Genomic DNA, 25,417 nt, shown 5'->3' on the forward strand with positions numbered 1-25,417 from the left:
GCATTTCTGCTCCGTACAAGGCATTTCTGGGAGCAGCCAGCGGGTGTGTGTGAGTATTGGGCAGCCACGTCACTGAGTTGTGACATCTATACAACAACTAATGGGACATGCAAAACGAGGATTCTCGATACATTCGAGGAATTTGACCTACCCCACTGATGAAGTTGTCTCAAAAGACTAGACAAACCTCGACCAATGAAAATAGAAAGAAAAAGAATCCCCAGAAAAAGAAAGATGCACGACCCCGATTGACTGCAGAAGCGAGAGCTGACTATCTCAAAGAGGGGAAGTGTTTTGGTTGCGGGGAACAAGGGCACATCTTTGCAAAGTGCCTACAATGAGAACAGGCCAAAGACATGCCAGAGAGTTCTAGAGCAGCGGAAGAACGTGACAAAAAAGAAAAAATGAAAGCAGGACTGGTACTAGATTGCATAGGAACCGACCCAAGCCAGATGGATGAAAGTAAGGAACTTTGGTGCGCATGGGGCAAAGTGAAAGATCAAGAAGCCCTTATCTTTTTTGATGGAGGAGTCAAGGCCATCGTCATTTCACCTGAATTGGCGGCGCGGCTCGAGATTACGCTTGAGGATGGGACCACCGACGGAGGTAGTTCTAGCGGCGCTCGACGGGATGTAGCCATTACGCCTGTCATTGGCAAACTTCGTTTGCATTGTCAGGGGTATTTAGGATACGAGGACTTTTACATCATGCCTTTGGAAAGGTGTGACATCCTCCTAGGAATCTCTTGGTACCATAAGAACAACGCCCTGGTCGACTATTGGGCTAAGAAAGCAACCTTGACAAATGAAAAGGGAAGGAAAATTATACTTGATGTAAAATTGAAGGGCGAGTTCGTCCCTATTGTATCGGCTTCGGCCATTTCAAAATTAATAAAATTCTCTCTTTGTTTACTCGATCTCTTTGAGAGAATCGAATGATGAACAACGAACGAACATGTCTAAATTGGACAAAGAACGATAAAATTTTTTGCACACACATGCTGACTCTTTCTTAGAAGGCCTGCCAAGCGAGTTACCCCCATCTCATCCTGAGGACCATACTATTGATTTGATTCTTGAAACCACACCACCAAATCGGCCACTTTACCGTGTTAGCCGAGCTCAAAATGAAGAAATCATGAACCAAGTGAAAGACCTTGAAAAGGGTCTCATGCAGCTTGATACTTCATCCTACTGTTCTCTGGTTTTGTTGGTACTCTTGGAGAATGTGCCTTGATTATAGAGCTCTTAATAAAATCACCATCAAGAATAGATTCTCGATTCCCACGATGATGATATTCTTGATAGACTTTAGGGATCCTCTTGTTTCGGTAGGATTGATTTGAAAAGCGGATATCATCAGATTAGAATCGCTCCGAGAGATGTCTACAAGACAGCCTTTGGATAAGCTTTGGTTTATACGAATTTTCGATGATGTCTTTTGGACTTACCAATGCTCCAGCAACTTTCAAGCGAATGACAGATAGGATTTCCCAAGAGCATCGATCTTTTGTGGGTACTTTCTTTTATGATTTTATCGTTTTCTCCAAGGATGAAGCAGAGCATCGACACCATCTGCTACAGGCCTTTCATGCGTTGCGTGATCACAGATTGGTTATTCATGCCAAAAAGAGCGAGTTCATGAGGTTAGAAGCTTATTGGGCTTGTGTTCTTACTACTGGTGGTTCATTCAGAAGTTTGCAGAGGTAGCTTCGCCTTTGCACTTCTTGACCCAAAAAGGAGTCCCTTTCTCGTGGGGACCGACAGAGATGACTTCCTTTCAGGCACTTAAGGAAAAATTGACTATTGGATCAGTGTTGGCTTTGCCAGACTTGCGAAAGCCATTTGAAGTATATTGTGATGCTTGTGGTCGTAGTCTGGGAGCAGTCTTTATGCAAGAAGGCAATGTGATTGCTTATAAAAGCAGAATGTTTTCAAGGCTAGAATTGGTAGCACAGATTTATGAAAAAGAGCTATTGGTAGTGATCCATGCTCTTACACAGTGGCGACATTATCTACTCGGAGCCGATTTCATGGTCTTTACTGACCCCAGAGTCTACGCTACTTCTTGTCACAGAAGCAGCTTTCGAAAAAGCATATGCGGTGGGTTAACATCTTGTCACAATTTTACTTCGAGATTGTCCATGTTCAGGGACAAAAACTTAGTGGTAGATGCATTGTCTCGGAAGCCCCTCGTCTTGGCTGTTTTTGCGATCCAAGCTTTGAGGATATGGTTGACCAGTACGCCATCGATCCATATTTTTTTGATGTTTTCACTCGGATACAGAATGGGGAGATAGTGCCAGGATATTCCATACGGGATGGCTACTTGACGAAGAAAACAATGATGTGTGTTACACAGTTGTTGAGGGAAAAGGTTTTGACAGAGTGCCACTATCCACCATTTACGGGACATCACGGCATTGACACCACCTTGAAGGGGGTGGAGCGTTATTTCTTTTGGCCGAAATTCAAGAAGGATGTGGACGACTTTGTTCGCAGTTGTTTAGTATGCCAGAAGGTCAAGTTTGACAGGCATAAGGCACAAGGATTACTACAGCCTTTACCCATTCCCACCCACCCCTGGGAAAGTATTGCAATGGATTTCATCTTTGATCTCTTGAAGACACAGAGTGGGCAGGATGGCATTTGGACTATCATTGACAGCTTTAGCAAGCAAGCTCACTTCATTCCAGTGAAGAAAACAGTCAAGCCGTACCATTTAGCGAGATTGTTCATTGCACAGATATTTCGATTACACGGCATGCCTGAGACAGTAGTATCCGACACAGATGCTCGATTCACAAGTTTGTTTTGGAGGGCTATTTGGAAGAACATTGGAACGCGGTTACAGTTCTCGTCATCATTCCACTCACAGACAGATGGACAATTTGAGATCACAAATTCAGTTGTTCTGGATTTATTAAACTCTTACATCTCTGATCAGAAGACTAAATGGGAATTTTTTCCTTTGGTGGAATTTGCCTGCAATAACACGGTTCACTCTTCGACGGGGAAGGCGCCATTTGAGATAATTGAAGGTGCTCAGAACACCCTTTCTCAACACTAAAGACGAGATTTTGGAAGCTGACTAGTACACGAGGGACTTGGACATTGCTTTTGCCAAGGTCCGTGAGGCTCTAGAGAAGTCTCAGGAACGACATAAGAAGGCAACTGATCGACATCGACGAGATTTGAAACTAAAGGAAGACAATTGGGTGCTCTTACGTTTTGAGAAGGCATGCCTAAGGAAACGAAAGGGAAAGGAGCGGATTTTTCTAAAGCTTAGCATGAGGTAGTATGGTCCTTTCCAGATTAAAGAAAAGATAAATGATGCATGCGTGTCATGCCAGATGTCCATCGTAGTGTAATAACACCTGTCAAAACGCATGTACAAACCATTTATGCAAGAGGGTTCCAAAATTGGAAAACCTTATCTAACGGACTTGTTTGGACATGCAGGTCCAGCGAATAGGCTCACAAAATTACCGGTACTAATCCTCCTAGGATTCTAGACTTCTCTATCTAGGAAGAAGGGAAAAACTGGCTCTAGAAGCCGATGAAGCATGTCCACGTGGCACATAGAACCATGTGCACGTGACATCCCCTCCTGCTTAAGATGAGGTATTGGTACCGAACTCCATGCACACCATAAGTTAGTCTCCGATGAAGTTTCTGCTAGATGAAGTCCTCTACGTGACTTTTGAGGGAGAGGCTCCCTTGGCTGATGTGGAAATGTCCAAAAGACAAGGATAGTGATTATGCATCTACTCACAAACCCTGGACTTCCTCTTGGATCAATGATGCCCTTGTTGGTTACCGGCCAACAATAACCTTTGCTGCCCCAACTCGGATGGTGTGAACCAAATTGCAAACCGGATGGATGCTCATAGAGCGAATGGCTGGATATGCAAACACCGATGTCCACGAAGGTTACCAGCCAGCCTATGTTGCCCCTATGCGGGAAGATTGGCGAGAGCAACGCCGAATAGGAGATGGCACAAACGATGGCAAATCCTCTGTATGGTGTCTCATGAAACCACCAAGTAACTCCTCAAAGATAAGAGGCTCTGAGAGCTATGAGAGCTGAAGCACTTCCACCTTCATATCCTCTTCTCGCTACTTGTTCGCTCTCTTGCCCATTTTTTATAGCTGTCATTTGCAACTTGATCAGTGACTCCCCACGTTTGGTCATCATCACTTCATGTTGGATGGTTCCTCGTTTCTTTGCTTGCGTTCTTCTTAAGATTTTTTCTGCTATAGTCATTTACATGATGATGCTATGAGAGATGAGGTACTTTCACCTTCATATCCTCTTCTTGCTATTTGTTTTGTCTCTTGCCCATTTTCTATATTTGTAATGTGCAACTTGATCTTTGGCTCCCCTCGTTAATCTTCATCATCGTTGTTCCTTGGCTGGCGTTCAATTTTGGCTTCTTGAGATTTTGGCGCGCAGAGAGAGAGAGAGAGAGAGAGAGAGAGAGAGAGAGAGAGAGAGAGAGAGAGAGAGAGAGAGAGATCAACGTCTCGAAAGAGCCAAAATGGCCCATGAGACAAGAAACTATACATCTGGTAATACATCTCTCGTCTACTGAAACAGAAAAAAAGATCTACTCAACATCATAGTGATGTTTGAGTCTACAAAGCTAAAACTAAGCTAAAACTGAGAATATGTACAAATACATGATCGATCCCATCCAAATCTGACCATCAACTCTCTATCTCCCTGTCCTCTATCCCAGGATATCCCAGATGGGTAGATCCAGTATAGAGAGGCCGCTGAAAGGTGGCACTCGTGTCCGATTTCGAGCGATGATGGCTCTGATTTGGTGCAAATGGCGGGGTTTGGGTCGAGGACCGGGTGGTCGAGGACGGCGAGTACGACCCTGTGCAGTGGCCTGATCAAGACGGACTCCTCTAGGCCTCGATGGACGTGGTCCTGGGGGTGTGGCTGTATCCATAGACGGAGTCTGTGTCCCAAGGTCCTCTCCCTCTCTACTGAAGAAGTCACGCATAGTGCGTTGTCGATCTGCTGGTGGAGAATTGTCTTGTAATAGTCTGTCCCTGTGCCTCCTCAGCTCTAGTAAAAAGAGTCCGAGGCATCTGTGGTCCTCATAATCCATCACCCGACGTAATGGTCCAAAGCCCTCTCTGAAAAGGCAGTGGTATCTCCCCCTGATCTCGTAATAGATTGTGCAGCGGCAAATGTAATGCTCCTCAGATTCCACCTCTTGGTGGCATAGCTGACATGTCCTATCTGTCCGGGCCATCTGCATGTATCTGCTTGTCTCGATGCGTAGTTGATGGGAGGAGGTACGAATTTGCCCAATGGCACTGCTCAACCCATGTGAGAGATGTACATGTACGAATCTGCCCAATGGCACTGTGCAACCCATGTGAGAGAGAGAGAGAGAGAGAGAGAGAGAGAGAGAGAGAGAGAGAGAGAGGGTTGGATGTGTCACGTGACACATCCAACCCTATGTGTCCGTGGACAAGCTACAACATGATCAGGGTTCAGTCAGTCTAGAATAGGAAGTGATCTGGCACTTTTGTGAGTCTGTTCACGACTGTGCATGACCAGTCACGTAGAGTAGATGCATATCCTTTGGTTGCACACAGCATGATCATTAGATTCCCATCAGAACCCATCAGGAGCAGTTTTACAATGCATAGACCTATTTTTCCCTATTTTTGACATTTTTCACTTATTATTTTTAAGTGACTTTTGTTAGAAAGTAGGTAGGGAAAATCTACTAAGTCTGTATAAATAGAAACCTAGCACTAGCACTCTCTGGCAGAAGAGGCAGCAGGAGCACCTTGCTCAACATGCAACTTCTTAGCAGAACCCCACATAGGCCTAGCGTTTTGCAAGAGACTGCAACACCTAGCGTTTTTGGACAAGATCAGCCAGCGTTTTTGATCTTGCAGATTCCTGGCGACAGCAAGAAGCAGAAGACTCCCAGCGTTAGCAGATTACCCGCAACCCGACCATTTTCAGCCCTAGCGTTTTTGTATCTGTCAGGCATTTCAGCGTTTTGCAGATCTACCGTGACGAAACCAACACAAGCACCAGCGTTTTCAGTTTTCAGCACTTAGACATCGCATAACAAGTCCGAACCTCGCAGATCTCGCCTTCTCGCAGCAGATCCTCGCCGCACGGTCAGATGCATCAAAGTTTGCAGTTTCAGCCCGGAAAACGCAGATTTCACCATCTGCGTTTTTTGCACGTCGTCGTCGCATCGTCTTCATCGACATCGTCCCCGACATAGAGTCAGAATTCAGCAGTTAAATATTTGTAGATTTCAGCCATTAGCGTTTTCAGATTTCAACCCGTCTCATTGTCGTCGACATCGTTGGCAAGTCCAAGCATTGTAGAGATTTGTGCAATCATAAGTAGACCGCTCTCGCCATAGAGAGTGGGGCCTTCGGAGGAGGGTTTGACAGCATGTCTGGTGTCGTATTTCTCTTCTCTCTCTATCTCTCAGTATCAGCACCTTCACGCACAGTGTCTATTCACTTTGTTTGTGATCACTTGCACTCTCTCATTAAAGCACGGAAGGCTCTCCCTTCCCTAAGAAAAAGGAACCTTGAGCACAGTTCGGAGCACTCATCTTGAGCAAAGTTCAACATTCACTTCCGCTGCACCTTACATCGGTATCAGAGCTTTGGCAGTGTTCTGTATCACTTAAGGAAAGAACCACAAGAACCACATAATTTTTTTTGCGTGTTGAGGTCGCACGTAACCCAAGTCCTCTTGGGCGTGTCGATTCCTAATCTAGCCTCTCCTTGTGCCTCTTTTCGCTCATTGAGAGCAGACCGTGCACTTAGCGGCTGACCACTCGACGTGAGGTGGGAAAAAGCAACCTTGGTGTGAGCGCAAAGCCGCCAAGGGGTGCGCCCGTAGAAAAGAGCAGAACTGGGGTGAAGAGAAGATCCTTCTCTAACACAGATTGCAAGCGAAAGAAGAACCTCAAGAACCCCAAGACCCTCAAGAACCTCAAGACCCCCAAGAACCCCAAGAACCAAGACCCCCAAGAACCAAGACCCCCAAGACCCAAGTTCCTCGTGAACTTAAGAATCCAAGACCACAAGAACCCACAAGAACCCACGCCTTCAGTGGATGGTTATCACTTGAAGCGGAATGGATACTTCGCTTGGAAGTGATGAGCATGAGAGAGGCGAAGAAGAATTTTCCCCACCAGGAGGTTTTTCCGACCCTCCCCCTTCCCCATCTATGCCAAGGATTGCACTAACTCCTATGAAGGAGTTGACGCAGTTGTTTATGGACAACAAGTTTGAACGCGAAGCAAGAGAAGCAGAAAGAAAGGCCTATGAAGAAAGAAGGGCAACCATAGATCGTGACTACGGAGAAAGCGTGGCAACCATAGAGCGTAAGTACGACTTGGAAGACAAAGCAAGACAAGCAGAATATAATCGTGAGAACAAAGCAAGAAAAGAAAAGAGCGACCAACACATGAAAGAACTCTTGCGACTCTTTTCTATTGTGCAAGCGCAGTTTGTAGAGAATCAGGAACAAGAGACTCTCTGAGTCTCTACTTCTCCAAAGCATGACACACATGATTTGAATGATAATGATTTGCATGATTATGATAAGCATGATGATAATGATGAGCATGATGATTTGCATGATCAAGATGTGATTATTCACGAGCATGATTTGCAAGAAAAAGATTTTGTTCACAAGGATGATGTGTTAGTTGATACTTTCTCTAGTGAAGCTAACCTCATTGCAGATGCGGTCAATCATGAAGAAGCGATCTTGGCTCTCGAGCCTAGGTCCAAAGAACCCTCACAGGAAGTACTATGTGTTCGAATGATTCGTCAGCACGCATTGTTCGAGTGTTTCATTCGTGGTCGTTTCCTTGATTTTAGTCAGTATCTTTATGTAATCCCTTTTCCTAGGCATGACATATTGTTCGTTGAGCTTGTTTCACTCATGAATGAGCACGGATGTATGCGGATTATTCATGAAAAGCTGAAAAGTATCATTCAAGGATGTCACATTCCATGTCTCTTCCTTGGCACGCCACAGTTGTAGAAAGAGCACAAGAAAGTATGAGCACCAAGCATGGGCATTTTCGTTGTGAATTGCCATAGCTGATTGATTTAGATCAGCAAGACAAGATTCGATTTCATTGTTTGCGTGTGTGTGGTGAACGGTTTGGCACTCCGTCTATTTGTTCATCTACATTGCATGCATAGTCCTTTAGGAAGACGAGATTTTGTCCACTCACTTTACATGGAATAGGTATGTTCATGTTTTTGTGTTGGAAGTGGTTTCAGGAATTTTCAGCCATGGAGATTCTTGAAGAAGGAAGAAGCATGACCCTAGACGAAGTAGAAGCATGGAAGAAGCCACAGAAGATTTTGTGTCGCTTTCGGCGCGGCCCAAAGAAGCAAGAGTTGTAGACCTTTCTGAAGTTCAAGTATCGCATGACCCAGGCATCAGAGTGGGCCGACGAAGAGTCCTTCCCAGCATTCATTCAGACGCTGTTGGCGATCTCCCTCGACGCCATACAGTTCGGTAGCAGTATCTCATTTTGAAAAGGAGGGGATGTCACGTGACACATCCAACCCTATGTGTCCGTAGACGCTTAAGCTACAACATGACCAGGGTTCAGTCAGTCTAGAATAGGAAGTGATCTGGCACTTTTGTGAGTGTTCGCAGACCGTGCATGACCAGTCACGTAGAGTAGATGCATATCCTCTGGTTGCACACAGCATGATCATCAGATTCCCATCAGGAGCATTTTTACAGTGTATAGACCTATTTTTCCTATTTTTGACATTTTTCACTTATTATTTTTTAAGTGACTTTTATTGAAAAGTAGGTAGGGCAAATTTACTAAGTTTGTACAAATAGAAACCTAGCGCTAGCACTTTCTGGCAGAAGAGGCAGCAGGAGCACCTTGCTCAACATGCAACTTCTCAGCAGAACCCCACAGAGGCCTAGCGTTTTGCAAGAGACTGCAACACCTAGCGTTTTTGGACCAGATCAGCCAGTGTTTTTGATCTTGTAGATTCCTGGCGACAGCAAAGAGCAGAAGACTCCCAGCATTAGCAGATTACCCGTAGCCAGACCATTTTCAGCCCTAGCGTTTTTGTGTCTGCCAGGCATTTCAGTGTTTGTAGATCTACCGCAACGGAACCAACACAAGCATCAGCGTTTTCAGTTTTCAGCTCTTAGACATCGCAGAACAAGTCCCGAACCTCGCAGATCTCACCTTCCCGCAGCAGATCCTCGCCGCAGGGTCAAATCCATCGAAGTTTGCAGTGTCAGCCCGGAAAACACAGATTTCAGCATCTGCGTTTTCTGCGCGTCGTCGTCGCATCGTTGTTATTGACATCGTCACCGACATAAAGTTAGAATTCAGCAGATAAATATTTGCAGATTTCAGCCATTAGCATTTTCAGATTTCAACCTATCTCGTCGTCGTCCTCATCGTCGTCGACAGCGTCAGCAAGTCCAAGCATTGTATAGATTTGTGGAATCATAAGTAGACCGCTCTCACCATAGAGAGTGGGGCCTTCGGAGGAGGGTTTGACAGCATCTCTGGTGTCGTATTTCTCTTCTCTCTCTATCTCTCAGTATCAGCACCTTCACGCACAACGTCTATTTACTTTGTTTGTGATCACTTGCACTCTCTCATTAAAGCACGGAAGGCTCTCCCTTCCCTAAGAAAAAGGAACCTTGAGCACAGTTTGAAGCACTCATCTTGAGCAAAGTTCAACATTCACTTCCGCTGCACCTTACACACACACACACACACACACACACAGAGAGAGAGAGAGAGAGAGAGAGAGAGAGAGAGAGAGAGAGAGAGAGAGAGAGAGAGAGAGAGAGATATCTTTTTCTTGTCTAGGACTAAAGATGCAAGCCCTTCTCTTGCTCTGCAAGGCTGAATATGCAGAATTGCAACAATGCTAAAAAACGCAAGCACCTTTAAGGTCTTTGTGATGAAAACGCTGCCAAGAGTCGCTTGCTCTCTTTGGCAAAGAAAACACATGTTTTCCACCACCCTCCTTGTGAAGATACATCCACAATTTCCCTATATACTGGCTGAAAATCTACGCGCAAACCAACGTCCATGATGAGGCTCCTTCCACGCTATTTACCGCATCCACAAGCCTTGAGCACGAGGCTTTGATACCATGTGAGAAGTGCACCGGAAGTGGACAAAATGGGTGCATGATAAACACAGGTTTGCAACAAACACATTGAGAGGGAGAACACACACACACACACACAGAGAGAGAGAGAGAGAGAGAGAGAGAGAGAGAGAGAGAGAGAGAGAGAGAAAGATTGAACAAGCTACAAGTTTGCAAATAACGATACAAGAATGATGCAAGAGGGGGAGAGAGAACGAATGAACAAGCTTGGAAGGCTCCTCTATACAAGTTTGCAAATAACGATACAAGAATGATGCAAGAGGGTGACCCCTTCCATGCATATATACCTGTATAGGACACCCTTACAAGTAAATTGCCCTTGCATTAACAAGAATCTCGTAGCTGAGAAAAAAATGTAGCTGAAAAAGCTTGCGCTTGCATTAACCCGAGACAAGTTAAATTAGAAGGTTGACTATAGTGCATAAAAAAACTTGCATTGGGCTGCAATAGAGAACCAATTGATTAAATCATTGGGAGATTTAAAAGCAGAGAGCATGACAAGGCACAACAAAGCTTAAACAGGATTTAGAGCTCCAATCATAGGTCAAAAAGTGATCAGAGCGTAGTTTTGGAGTATTTATTTTCAAGAGTTCTCATACTATTTTTATCTTAGTGTTAAAGAGTTGGTTATTTGTATCCTTTAAAGTTGTATTAAGACATCTTCCTTTTGTTGTAACGTGAGTCCCTTTCACTCAACAATCTCTTTCAAGTTGCCGCATATGTGTACACCCTAATAAAAGGCAATACGGGAAAGGGTTGATATGAGGCTCTCTACGTGGAGGTTTGGAATGAGGGTTTGTGAGGCATTAGTTGATGTACTTCTATCAGCGAGTCAATTATGTTGTTGTGTGGATGATGTAAAAAATTGCTTTACTTCATTAGGTATGCTATTTTTTACCAGAGAGGCTGCTAAAGATTGAAAATTTCAAAACAACCAATGTAGGAAGAGCAACGTTAGTTTGTCTCTTGTGAGTATTATGGTGTAAAAAAAATTTAAGAACTTATGTAACTAAGTTGTTTCGCAGCATCCTCAGTGAAGAATTACAAGAAACCTTAAATGCTTGCAAGGACTTCTTATGTAGAGAGTATGCATTGTCGGATATTTCTGATGATGTATATGTGCATGGTCTCCTATGCATATACGTGAGAGTAAGTTGATTAACTAAAAAATATTTTGGTGTCAAGGTAGGGTATGTATGGGTAACATTAATGTGTATTGTTTGTTGTAGAAGTTTGTGCTGTCCAATACAACTGATGATGGTATGATGTCAAAGGATGCAAAACTTTCAAAAGTTTTGCATCCTTCGACATCATACCATCATCAGTTGTATTTGGGAGCACAAAGTTTTAAAAAAAGCAATACACAAAAATGTTAGCCATACATACCTTATCTTGACACCAAACAGTCTTTTAGTTAATCAACTTACTCTCATGGATATGCATAGGAGGCCATGCACATATACATCATCAAGAATATCCGATAGTGCATACTCTCTAAGTATTTAAAGGTTTCTTTGCAAGCATTTAAGCTTTCTTGCAATTCTTCATTGGGGTTGCTCTGAAACAACTTAGTTACATCAGTTCTTAATTTTAAAAAAACCATAATACTCACAAGAGACAAACTAACGTTGCGCTTTCTACATTGGTCGTTTCGGAATCCTCAATCTTTACCAGCCCCTCTTGGTAGAATATAAAATACTTAGTGATGGTGGTATGATGTTGAATATAAATACAAATGATGGTGATATGATGTCGAAGGATGCATTTTTTTTTTCAAAGTAAGCTCTGTATGATCATCGGTGATCAGTACTTGGCTGTTGACGTAGAGCCAGTAGTGCGGGCGAGGATAAAACAGTGTGGGCGAGGATAAAACAACTAGAGGAGAAGACAATGCGTAGTTGTTTAGGTGAGTAGTGTATGTTCTTATGATGTTCAACCCTTTACTTGACTTTTTCTTAGTTATGTATTCAATCTGAGGGCTCCAGCATTATGTAGATGCTGGTGTGTACACTAACCCTTTGAAAAGTATACTTGTATCTCGGTTGCTCTATTAATTGTTATAACTTCCCATTTATTATAATGGTTGAGAACTGGTAGGAGCAGCATTATTGCCATTCAAAACGTGCCTTACTGTGAGTGGCATTTTTTGAGCAAGGAATTGAGGGAAGTTCATATTTTTTATTGGTGGGGGATGGGGAAGGGGCTATGGCAGTAAGTTAGGGAGGTTTGAGGGCAAAGCAGTTGGCAACAACGGGCAAGGAGGAGGTTCAACTGCAGTAGGGAGCAGGTGGACAGAGAGAGCAACAACACGTTGCTAGCAAAAGCAAGTGGCGTGACAACAACAAAAGCAGGCAGCACGCGCGACAGTAAGGAGGCAACAGCGGGGCAGTAGGGCGAGGCCCAACAAGTTCACAAAGAGCAGCAGGCAACAACCATGTGTGTGTGTTTGAGAGAGAGAGAGAGAGAGAGATTTATGCATTAACTAACTAATGTAACTGCCTGGTCATGCACGTCGTGCAAAAAGGTTCATGAAAGTATCGGGCATGATCCCCTTGGAAAGATCTAACTTACTAGCCCTAGTTATGGCGCAAGTATGGCACATGGCACACATGGCCATTGTGCATGTGACTAGTTTAGCCATTTTTTCTCATTTTTAATGAAATTAGGGACAATTTATCAGGTCGGGGGAGATTTTTACCTATCCACACCCCAGGTAAACACCCCTGGCAGTTTGGTCTCTCCTTTCCTTCATCCATTCACTGTCAACTGTTAGTTGGGAGGAGCTATCCATGTTTCTTCATGCTCCCATTCTTGCCATTTTTTTAGCATATAATCACATCTCTACATAACCAATATTTTTGTTTTGCGCTGCATTTGCATCCCCCCCCCCCCCCCCCCCCCCCCCCCAACATCCTACTGGACACCTTCGTAGTTTTTCGTGGCTGGTTGGTCAATGGAACTGGCAAAGCATAATTCCATTGTGTCATATACAAAGCTCTTTTAAGGATTGGGGATTTTACTTTTATAGCGGCCTTTCCACAATCTTCTAGTCTGCATCTGTAGGCTTTGTCACTCCTCTTTCTGCTTCACCTATCTCCCTCTCTCCATTTTACTGTGCACTTTGGTAGTTTTTGATGGTTGGTTGGTTCAATTGGATGGTGAAGCAAAACCTCAATCAATTTTACCTAAAACTGAATATTGCTAATCTCATATGTATTGACCTCCCCTCACTGTGTCATGTGTTTTCGTTTTGGAACAACATTTCGATAAGCCAACTCATTGATTGCAAATGTTTGGAAGTCTAGTTTTGCAGAATAAGGCTGGCCTGATGTAAACCAAGATTCACTAGCCTCAATGTCAAAGCTGAAATAATGTGATTGGATGGAACTGGCAAAGCATAATTCAATTGTGTCATATACAAAGCTCCTTTAAGGATTGGGGATTGTACCTTTATAGTGGCCTTTCCACAATCTTCTAGTTTGCATCTGTCTTCGTCGCTCCTCTTTCTGCTTCACCTCTCTCCCTCTCTCCATTTTACTGTGCACTTTGGCAGTTTTTGATGGCTGGTTGGTTCAATTGGATGGTGAAGCAAAACCTCATTCAGTTTTACCTAAAACTGAATATTGCTAATCTCATATGTACTGACCTCCCCTCACCTTGTGTTACATTTCTTGGAGATAAGCCAACTCATTGACTGCAAATGTTTGGAAGTCCAGTTTTGCAGAATAAGGGTGGCTTGATGTAAACCAAGATGCACTAGCCTCAATGACAAAGCTGAAATAATGTGATTGGATGGAATAATGTGATTGGATGGAACTGGCAAAGCATAATTCGATTGTGTCATATACAAAGCTCTTTTACGGATTGGGGATTGTACCTTTATAGCGGCCTTTCCACAATCTTCTGGTTTGCATCTGTCTTTGTCACTCCTCTTTCTGCTTCACCTGTCTCCCTCTCTCCATTTTACTGTGCACTTTGTAGTTTTTGATGGCTGGTTGGTTCAATTGGATGGTGAAGCAAAACCTCGTTCAATTTTACCTAAAACTGAATATTGCTAATCTCATATGTACTGACCTCGCCTCACCTTGTGTTATGTGTTTTCTATTTGGAACAACATTTCTTCGAGATAAGCCAACTCATTGACTGCAAATGTTTGGATGTCCAGTTTTGCAAAATAAGGGTGGCTTGATGTAAACCAAGATGCACTAGCCTCAATGACATAGCTGAAATAATGTGATTGGATGGAACTGGCAAAGCATAATTCGATTGTGTCATATACAAAGCTCTTATAAGGATTGGGGATTGTACCTTTATAGCGGCCTTTCCACAATCTTTTGGTTTGCATCTGTCTTTGTCCTCCTCTTTCTGCTTCACCTGTCTCCCTCTCTCCATTTGACTGTGCACTTTGGTAGTTTTTGATGGCTGGTTGGTTTAATTGGATGGTGAAGCAAAACCTCATTCAATTTTACCTAAAACTGAATATTGCTAATCTCATATGTACTGACCTCCTCTTACCTTGTGTTATGTGTTTTCTTTTTGGAACAACATTTCTTCAAGGTAAGCCAACTCATTGACTGCAAATGTTTGGAAGTCCAGTTTTGCAGAACAAGGGTGGCTTGATGTAAACCAAGATGCACTAGCCTCAATGACATAGTTGAAATAATGTGATTGGATGGAACTGGCAAAGCATAATTCGATTGTGTCATATACAAAGCTCTTTTAAGGATTGCGGATTTTACTTTTATAGCGGCCTTTCCACAATCTTCTGGTTTGCATCTGTCTTTGTCACTCCTCTTTCTGCTTCACCTATCTCCCTCTCTCCATTTATTGTGCAGTTTGGTAGTTTTTGATGGCTGGTTGGTTCAATTGGATGGTGAAGCAAAACCTCATTCAATTTTACCTAAAATTGAATATTGCTAATCTCATCTATACTGACCTCCCCTCACCTTGTGTTATGTGTTTTCTTTTTGGAACAACATTTTTTCAAGATAAGCCGAGTCATTGATTGCAAATGTTTGGAAGTTCAGTTTTGCAGAATAAGGGTGGCCTGATGTAAACCAAGATGCACTAGCCTCAATGACAAAGCCGATGTAGTGTGATTGAATGGCACTGACAAAGCATAATTCGATTGTGTCATATACAAAGCTCTCTTAAGGATTGGGGATTTTACTTTTATAGCGGCCTTTCCACAATCTTCTGGTTTGCATCCGTCTTTGTCACTCCTCTTTCTACTTCACCTATCTCCCTCTCTCCATTTTATTGTGCACTTTGGTAGTTTTTGATGGCTGGTTGGTTCAATTGGATGGTGAAGCAAAACCTCATTCAGTTTTACCTAAAACTGAATATTGCTAATCTCATCTGTACACAGACCTCCCCTCACCCTGTGTTATGTGTTTTCTTTTTGGAACAACATTTCTTCAAGATAAGCCAACTCATTGATTGCAAATGTTTGGAAGTTCAGTTTTGCAGAATAAGGGTGGCCTGATGTAAACCAAGGTGCACTAGCCTCAATGACAAAGCTGAAATAATGTGCTTGAAGCTAGTTAAGTAGATGCTTACGGTTTGACATGGTGGCAACTTTTGAGTGAGAAAAGAGCATAGAGGGTTGCCAATGACGGGATCGTGTTTGGAAAGGCAATAAATTTCTACATATCACATGTGGATGTAGCCTTAAGTCTGTTCTCATTTGTGATTTTAAGTTAATCAAGAGGTCTTTAACCACACAGTTGTTTTCAGTGCCAGCTTTGAGCACCTAGTACATGTACTAAAGGTTCACAAAAGGATTATTGAAGTCTCTTTGTTTGAAATACCCCGTTTTTGTTTTTGTACCGAATGAGTGTTAATGCACATTAGGTTAAAGTGTTTGATTTCACAATTGATAATGAATATGGATTGTAAGTGAAGAGTCCCGTTTGTCGAAGTGTGATACCTTGAGAGCTATGGGAATTGTCGAAGTGTGGTACCTTGAGAGCAATGAGCATACTCATAAGACAAGGTGAGGTACTTGTGACATAGTCACAAGGGTATGGGTGCGCTTGCGTGTGTCCATGCATGCGCGCGCGCGTGTGTGTGTGTGAGAGTGAGGGAGAGAGAAGAAGAAGAAGGGAAGAAGAGAATTTTAACGTTGTAGGAAGCTATTGAGAGAGAGAGAGAGAGAGAAATGAAATGAAATGTTATATTAATGTCTTCAAAAGGCCAAAGTGACCTATGAGACCAAAAAGTTACAATGGTGGATCTGATACAAAGTCAGAGTAACAAAAGTAACAAAATGACAAAATGAAAATACTATGCTATGGAATCCTAAACTGCTAGGTGTGAACTAAGTAGCTAGCTGGGATAGCTAAATCACAAGAGAGATCACAAGAGATCCAGCATCGGTCGCTGTCGGATATCATCAATCTCCTCGATGGTCAGTAGTGTGACCGGGCGTCGTGCATGTCGGGCCAAATTGATCCGGATCCTCTGATGTAGCCTCCGTCGATGCTGTGTAGTCCTCCGTAGTCGTGGCGTCTGGATCTCCCCATCTCGGTCGCTCGATCGATTAGTGTGCCTTTGGTGTAAGGCGACAAACTCTGTCGTGGTGGTAGCTCCTCCGGGTGTCCAGTGTCTTTTGTAAAGAAGGCTGTGATCTGTGAGATTGCCTAGCCTGTCCTCTCGTCAGGCTCTCTCTGTGTTTGCGCAGCTCAAGCAAAAACAAACCGAGGTATCTCTGATCCTTGTACCGCATGACTCTGGATAGTGGTCCAAATCCCTCTCTGAACAAGCAGTGGAAGCGGCCTCGTATCTCGTAGTAGACGGGGCAGTGGCATGTGTAGTGCAACTCTGTCTTAAGCTCCATGTCACACATGGGGCATGTCTTGGCCTCTACTGGTACTCTGCTGTATCTCCCAGTCTCGATCCGCAGCGGGTGTGAAGATGTGTGTATCTGGCCAATAGCACATCGTATCCCATGAGACAAGTGGGTGTCCATGTATCTGGGCCTCGTCACAAAACCGTCCTCCGTAAGTTGGAGAAGATTCTCTCTGTAGAAAGCCATCTTCGTGCCCAGCTCCTGTACTGGTTGTATCCATGTCCTCCTGGTGTCTAGCTGAGTCAAGTTCTGGCGGATGAGCTTGGTGATCTCAGACTGCGTAAGAGTCAGAGAGGGTGCATGTAGTGAGTATTGGAAGGGGGGTAATTTGTCTATGTTGAAACCATGCGCTTGAAACCATGATGTCATCTCCCCATACCAGCATTCTATATCTCCTTGCATGGCTAACTGTCGAGAAGCCTCAAGTGCAAGGCGAGCATATCTGTCTCTGGGAAGTTCCCATATGCGGTGTATGAAGGAGACGGATATGGTGAGTGCCTCAACCACTAGTGGGGGGGCAGCTAGCTCTGCTCCGATAATGGCACGTGGTACTGAAGCCTTGGATCTAATGAGCCGCGAGATCATAGAGACCAGAGGCTTCTCAATGTCTCCCCATCCATCAGTGCGACCCGTCCTCCCGTGATGATCCAATCAAGGTCTCCATATCTCAGCTCCATAGAGCAATGCAGAAGCCACACCAGTGTCAAAGAGCCAAAGCTTCGTCCGAGGTTCCTGAAACTGAACCTGTGAACACATTCTCTCCAGTCTACCCAATGCTGCATGGGCTCTGGTCAATCTAGTCTTTGTTGCTCTCCTCAATGAAAGCTGGTCCACTAAAAACCACTCCAAGGTAAGTGTAAGCATCTGTATACTCCACTATCTCCTGGCCGTATGTGAATGCGGGTGATGACCTCCTGATCCACTGTGAGGTGGTATTAAATACCATAACCTTGGTTTTACCAAGGTTGACAGACAAACCACTCTCATGGGCAAACCTATGCAAAGCATCCAAGCGACGTTGCATTCCCTCTGGAGAGTCAGAGATCAACACAATATCATCAGCATATAACAATAGTGGAATCCATGTCCCTGCCAGCTGTGCACCTCTATCACCATCTCTCTCAATGTAGTCAGAAACCTCTCCACATACATACCAAATAGAGTAGGAGAGAGCGGGCAGCCCTGCTTCACCCCAATAGTGGAGTAAACCGGTGTAGATAGACCCTCCGAGGTGCGTACATGCCCCACTACTGACCTGTATAATGCCATGACCCCCAAATGAGCTGTGCGGGTACTCCCATCTCTTGTAATCTGCGCATTAGTCTAGCTTTGGGTACTGTGTCAAATGCTTTGCGGAAGTCCACAAAGCTACAATAGATCCGTCTCCCATGTGATCTGCCCTCCTCAATGATGGCTCTGAGTGTCAAGATATGGTCAAGAGTAGAAAAACCTCTCCTGAACCCTGCCTGTCCGGCTACGCGTATCCCCTTCCTCTCTGCCCATCTACTTAGTTGCTATTCAAGAATGGATGCGTACAACCGTGCCAATGTGTGTCCAATCATGATAGTGTGATAATTCCCAGGCTCCATAGGGTCTCCCGACTTGAAGATAGGTACAATAGTAGATGGGCTCCAAGTATCAGACAAGCCCTCACACATGGCACGGTTAAACATAACTGTTAGAAGCTTTGCTAGTAGATCTTTGGCATGCATGAAATGCTCAGCCACTAAGCCATCATGATCATATGCTCTCCCAGTCCTCATTGTCAATAGCCTTCTTCACCATCTCAGCGGTGAAAAAAGCACGTGTGTGTGGGCATGGATCAAGGGGGTCGCGAAGGGGCGGCTGTCTAGGAATTGTGTACAGAGATTATGCGTACTGGCCCCAGGCCTCTATAGAGGTAATGACAGGGGGGGGGAGTGCTCTTGAAAGAGCCGCCATGCCTCACGTGAATCCTGACTCAGTTATAGATCTTGTTCTAGGTGAGCCAAAAATGCCCTCTTCTTCCGCCGCACTAGGCATCGCAAGGCAATCTGTGACTGTCTGTGAGTGATGTCCCCCAAAAGCACCTCTCTCTGAAGTCTAGCTCTAGTCTTGCGGCATTCTTTATCATACCAACTGTTTTGGGGCATGCTCCCAGAACGGCGTCTCTGCTCAAGTTGGGTGTGTGGGATATGCCTGTGCTGCTGCATCATGTAATGTCTGTGTTAGTATAGTAGTAAGCTCCTCCATAGGTCGCCCTGGCTCCTCTGTGCACAGGCGTCTGTAGATCCCATCTATGTATACAGAGTCCGTCTCCCGCGTGAAGGTGTAGCGAGTAGAGGCTGCTGCCCATAGCCTGTGTGCTACACTAAACTCGAAAGAGATGGTCAACGACACAAGAGCATCATCCACTGCCACACCAACAGGTGTGGGTCCAATCGTGAGATCTTGAATACTAGAGATGAGGCTCGACTGTGGCATGACATAATCCACTGTAGTGGCTCCAGGTCTGTGTGGAAAGCATGTAAAACCCCCTGTAGCAGGAAATCTATGTAGGCCATTCAAGATGACCAATCCATGTGCAGTCCCCCATGTCTATCAAGTGTCGTCCATACTCAGTATATTCCCCATCATGTGATATTCCCAATCATGTGATAGTCTGGATAGGCCCTTCTCTGCAACAACTAGCTCTCTCAGCATCTCCTCTGAAGTATCATAAAATACTGTCTGATGATGGGCAGTCCTAGCATTGAAGTCCCCTAGAATCATGATGTCACCATCTCTAGAGAACTCCCATATGTCATCATCCAAAATAGAAAATGTCATCATCCAAAATAGAAAAGGGGGATTGTCCTCTGGGTGGTGCATATACTGGGAAGTAGCAAATAGCGATGTAAAGATATTTGCCTGTCTCTGCTCTGAATCTCACCCACATGTACCTAGCTTGCTCATCCCTGCGGACTATATGTATCAATGGCTGCAACTCCTCCCTGAATAACATTGCCACTGTCATGGGGACGTGGCAGCTATTAACTATGTCACGAGGACGTGGCAACTGCTAACTTTAGTTGTTGGTTTCTTTCCAATGGGTTTTGTTTTATTTTTGAGACTCTCTTTTTGAACTAGCAAACGGTCGGACATTGAATGGCCGATGTGAACGGTAGTTTAACCCGCAGACGAGAAGTGGTCGGCGCTGGAATTCATATAGTAAGAGGATGTCTAGGCTTAGAGCAAGATCATATTGGTCCCCTCGTCGCACTTAGTAAGTTGGTGGATACTAGGAAGTGAACTCAATAAAGGCATAAAGTCAAGGTGGGACTACCAGCAGAAAATATTTGACAGTTGGGCCACATTGCATTTTTGGATGCGGTCCCAATGAGGATAGATGGTCAGATGACCACAGGGAGCCCAACAGAATCATTTCCTAAAATTTAGGGAACTGCTATTTTGGGCCACGAAATGTGTGCGTCATTACCTCCGGTATGACTAGGGGAACAGTTTACAACTCTGCCGCGAAGTCAACTAGGCAACCCCAAAACGGGCAAAAGCTTGTAAATGCGCCAAGTGGCAATTTTTCAGGAACTTGCCTCATGCAGAAAAAAGGGCGCTGATTTTTAAGCTGGGATAGGATTCATTTGGGTTTTTGTCACAGGTTAAGAGCTATGGAGTGCTTTCTTTCCCTCCCATGTACAATGTGGTGCTAGGAGTGATGCCCTGCACACTACACACTGCTCTCTCTCTCCCCTACGTGCAGTTATGTGATGCCCCACAAGAGGGCTCTTCATTTGACTCATGTACAGTTGTGTGTGTTCATGCGCGGTTGCCGAGGCAAGAGCCTCTTGCACATGTACTGGGTTAGCTAGTGGCTAATCCCCCGCAGGTACAGGTGAGTTCGGAGAGGTTTCACGTGAGAAATCTCGTCCGATTCAAAGGGCAAGTAGCCCTACAGGTGCGGGAGCTTGAGGTCTTGCTACAGATGCGACCGGCACGCAAAACAGAGCCCAAAACAGGGAATTACAGCCTGCTGTGTATTTTTGCAGGTTTAGGGTTTCGGCCCTAAACGGACCCTAATACCCCCAGGAGGTTCGGGGACGCGAGGGGACCGTTGTAGAGGTAATCTGGTGCATTTTCGGGGCAGAAAACAGAGAATTCAGAGTGCTGCAGATTCTTGCCAGGTTTTGCAAAGTGTCCGTATGCGTTGGGAAAGTCATCTATTGCATGCGGATATTGACTGTGAAGCGTCCTAATACAGATATGCTATCGAAATCGGGCGAGAACAGGTGTTTCTCAGCCTGGATTGTGCGGGGCAGCTCGTAGGAGATCACAGGTTTTATTCCCTCTGTTAAAGAATAAAGAAATACCGAAAGGGACGCCAATTTTGGGGCCTACAAGTTGTCGGTGTCTGCTCGGGGCATTCTAGCTTCCGAGCCGTGTGTGTATTCAAGTATTAATTCCCGTCGTAGGTTCTCTTTGCAAAGTGCTCTGTGTGTGTGTCTAGAGTAAAGAATTTCGGGTGAAAGCCAACGCCTCCCGCCCCACGGGTCGGTTTCATGGTTCCATTGCCGGGACATCAATCACTTTTTCCTCAAAGAGTGAGCCTCGGTTGTTTTGGGTAAAGACACAGAGTGCAGGAACGCGGGATTACACTATGGCCAACAAAGGGAAGGGCTTTATGGAAGAGGGTTCCTCTTCAAAGGACAGGTAGGAGACTCCTATGGTCTTCGAGACTGGTGAGAGTTTACGGCCACGTCAGTCTGTACCTCCTGTCAATGTGAATGTCCCTCCAGTAGTACAGGGCTTTATGTGTGGGCAACTTGAGGATGATGCATTCAGGATTCAGTTAGTTGCCGCGGTGAATGTCTTTTCGCAGCTGGTGCAGAACCCAAGGTTTATGGAGTTCTTGCAAGCGCCACCAGTGCAACAGCAAAATAGGCAACCTACGCGGCGTACGGAGCTTGTTGATGCTCAAGCCCAGGTACTTCATGCGGCTCAAGAGGAAAGGGAACACTCGCATGTTGCGGAGTCGGGGGCTCCAAAACAGGTTCCTCCTGTTCTTGAACAGGTGGCTAGAGTGCCTATTCCCCAGGTTATGCCAGTTCAGCCCGCCACCTTTCAGAGCCACCATGCTGTCTTGAATGGATAGGGAAACTAGATGCCAAGCTATGCACTCAGTTTTTCCACCACCCACGGTACATCCTGGGTATTTCTGGGGTGGATGAGTGTTCCAAAGTATGGCTGGTTATGCGCCTGGAAGTCAGCCGTACATGCCAGGAACAGTGTTTGGGGGTATGCAAGGAATCATGCCAAACCCCATGTATGGTAGTATCGGCATGCAGCAGGGTTTTCAGAGCAACCACGACCAGTTTGGGGTGCCACAGGGTCATTTTGGCATGGCTGGTTTTTCTGGAAAGCAGCCAGATATCGCAGCTCTGACGCAAAATGTGAATAGCCAAGATGTGCCAATCATGCCTACTACAGTGTCCATGTTGCAGACCATTCTTTATGACAACTTGGGGGCACTAGAGAAGCCAAAAGCTTACAAAGAAGGGGGTGCAGCTGTAAAGTTCAGTACCTTCAGTGGTTTCGAGGATAAGACAAAGGCTCTTACCTTCCTCTAGTAGTTTGATACAGCATATGCAGGAGGGAATTTTACAGAGGCCTCGAAAGTCAGGAAAGCTGCCACTTTCTTAAAGGACAATGCGCTCACATGGTGGACGACATTGTTAATGCAAGGGCAGGCACCCGCCACTTGGGTTTACTTCAAGCAAATGTTTGCATGTACTTGGCTGTCAAATGAATTTGAAGCCGACGTCATGACAGATTGGCACCAGCTTACTTCCGCTTCATGCAAGAGCTTGTTGGAGTACAATAGGAGGTTTTGTAAAGCGTTACTCTCAGTGAACTCCTACATATTTGTGCCATTGACAGAGCAGATAGAGAAGTACTGTTGTGGGCTGCCTAAAGGGCTTCGTGATTACTGTACAAAGAACAGAGTGGCTACCCTCACTCAGCTTATGGAAGTTGCGAACACTGGTCTTGCCTTGTTGAAAGGAGAGGACAATGGGTTTCCCAGCAATGAGAAAGGAGGGCAGCAAAAGAAAAATTCAGCGAAGAAGCCCTTTGTGAAAATGGCTTCTGATGCGTCACAGGGGTCAGAAAAGGCAACCAAAGACAAGGATTCAGCTAGGACTTTTGGAGCGCACGAAAAGAAACAAAAAAAGAAGCCTTTTGTGCGCAAGTCGCTCGAGGAAAAGAAGGTCCTAATGGCTGAAAATAAATGCTTTATATGCGAGCAGCCTGGTCACTTTGCTACCAATTGTCCACAAAAGAAAAGACCAGCTGACTCATATCATAAGAAGACCAGAAAAGCAAGAAACTTTAACCCACGACAGGTTTAGTGCCAGACATGGTGGGTGACAAGCCCGGCACAGATGCCAGTGAGTTATGCAGGGCATGGGGTAAAGTTAGGGATCAAACGGCACTCATTTTCTTTGATCCAGGTGCCAAAGCCAACTTTATCTCACCAGAGTTAGCTATGAAGCTGGGCATCAGAGCTGAAGAGATGGGGTACATAGCAGAGGTAGGGTTGGCATGTCCTGGCCACCTAGAGTGTGTTACTCCCATTATTGGAAAGCTGCGTCTGCATATCCAGTCATATGTGGACACAGAAGAGTTGTATATCATGCCGCTGGAAGGATGTGATGCCTTGTTGGGGATCCCGTGGATGTTCCGAGTGCATGGAGTCTTGGATGCCTACAACAAAAAGATCACTGTACAGCATAGGGGCAAAACTCACATCTTGGATGTAAAGCTTAAAGGAGAGTCAGTCCCTATTGTATCTGCTTCTGCTATCACTTCTGTAATAAAGAATCATCTTTCTGTGTACTGGATTTTTACACGTGATGTCTCAGATAGTGATCAATCAAATTTATATGTGTTAGATAAAGAACGGTCAGCATTTTTGCAAAAGTTTAGTGACTGTTTTTCTGATTCATTACTGTCGCAATTGCCGCCAGAGAGACCTGAGGACCATCGGATAGATTTTGTGCCAGGGTGTAGCCCACCAAATAGACCTCCCTACAGGGTTAGTGCGGCGCAACAAAAAGAGATTATGGGCCAAGTTGAGGAGTTATTAGAGAAGAGGCTGATTCAGCCTAGTTCTTCACCCTTTTGCTCCCCAGTGCTCCCAGTGCACCCAGTGCAGAAGAAGGATGGCTCATGGCGCATGTGTATCGATTACCGTGCACTGAATAAAAATACCATCAAGAATAGGTTTCCTATTCCTAGAATTGATGATATTCTTGATCGTTTAGAGAGTGCTGCAATTTTCAGCAGGATAGACCTTAAGAGTGGGTACCATCAGATTCGTATAAGGCCAGAGGATGTGCACAAGACTGCGTTTAGAACGACATTTGGTCTTTATGAGTTTCTAGTGATGTTGTTTGGGCTAACAAATGCTCCTGCCATGTTCAACAGGATGATGGACCGGATTTTCCGCTCGCATCAATGTTTTTTTTTAAAAAAAAGAAAAAGATCCTTCTATTAGTTAATGAAAACTGCCCATAGGGCTACATCCACCTCTGCAAGAGAGGGCTACAACAAGCATGGTGGGGAGACTCTTCCAATGAAAAAACAGCATATGTACAATGGGGCTAAATCAAGAGATGGGAGGAGGGAAAAGCCACACAGGTGGACAGTAGTGCCATCTGAGCACCCCCTGGACCATGGAGTAGAACGGCCCAGGGCGCCAGAGTCGAAGGAAAGCCTCGCGGCGCTCCCGCATGCAGTGGGAGCTGCCCTGTAGTCCCTCAAGCTGTCCTCTGAGAGTATGGATCAACTCTAGCCAAAAGTCACGAACAGTCTCTGCTGGTGGTACAAGGCGAGCCTCAAAGATGCGAAAACAACGGGCCCGCCACATGAACCAGAGAGCTAGGCCGCTGATGAGCTCCCAACACTCCACTCTCTCACTGCTCCACTCCTGTGGAGTAAGGTCTGTAGCAGGCTGGAGTGTAGGTCGACCCCCCTGTATCACTATCATCCTGCTGGTGGAAGATAGCTCAAACTGAAGTGCCGGGCCCGTGAGGGTGGACCAAGCCGCTGCCCCCCAAGTGTACTGTCGAGCCGTGGAGAGGGCAGGCATCAGCCGAAGAACTCGTAGCCACACCTGCTGGGCCGAGGGACAGTCCCAAAGACAGTGACACTGACTCTCCACCAACTGGTCACAGGTTGTACATGCGGCCGAGAGACCACTATGTACAAGCCAGCTCCCTACTGCTGTGGCTCTGTGTGCAACCAACCAGTGGAACAAGGTGACGCGCCTCGGCTGTCTGGAGTCCCACAGCCTCTGCCAAAAAGCTGCCAAGAACTCAACTGTGAGACCCTCCTCCTGCCAATG

At 45.2% G+C, this 25,417-nt stretch overlaps 1 protein-coding gene across 2 annotated transcripts in view; it reads left to right on the top strand.

Moving 5' to 3' along the window:
* LOC147440674 (uncharacterized) overlaps positions 1–15,630 on the top strand; it is a 34,207-nt gene extending 18,577 nt beyond the window's left edge. The window contains exons 3-5 of one of the 2 annotated variants that reach the window (XR_015184278.1): positions 13,496–14,096; positions 14,356–14,958; positions 15,218–15,628. The gene's annotated coding sequence lies outside the window, so the exon portion shown is untranslated. Of the gene's footprint in view, positions 1–13,495; positions 14,959–15,217 lie in introns of both variants that reach the window. The other variant, XR_015184277.1, reaches the window with a different exon arrangement.
* Positions 15,631–25,417: the final 9,787 nt, after the last annotated feature.

This window comes from Adiantum capillus-veneris, chromosome 15 (assembly GCF_014529385.1).
Source record: "Adiantum capillus-veneris isolate H3 chromosome 15, ASM1452938v2, whole genome shotgun sequence".
Classification (NCBI taxonomy): Eukaryota; Viridiplantae; Streptophyta; class Polypodiopsida; order Polypodiales; family Pteridaceae; genus Adiantum; species Adiantum capillus-veneris.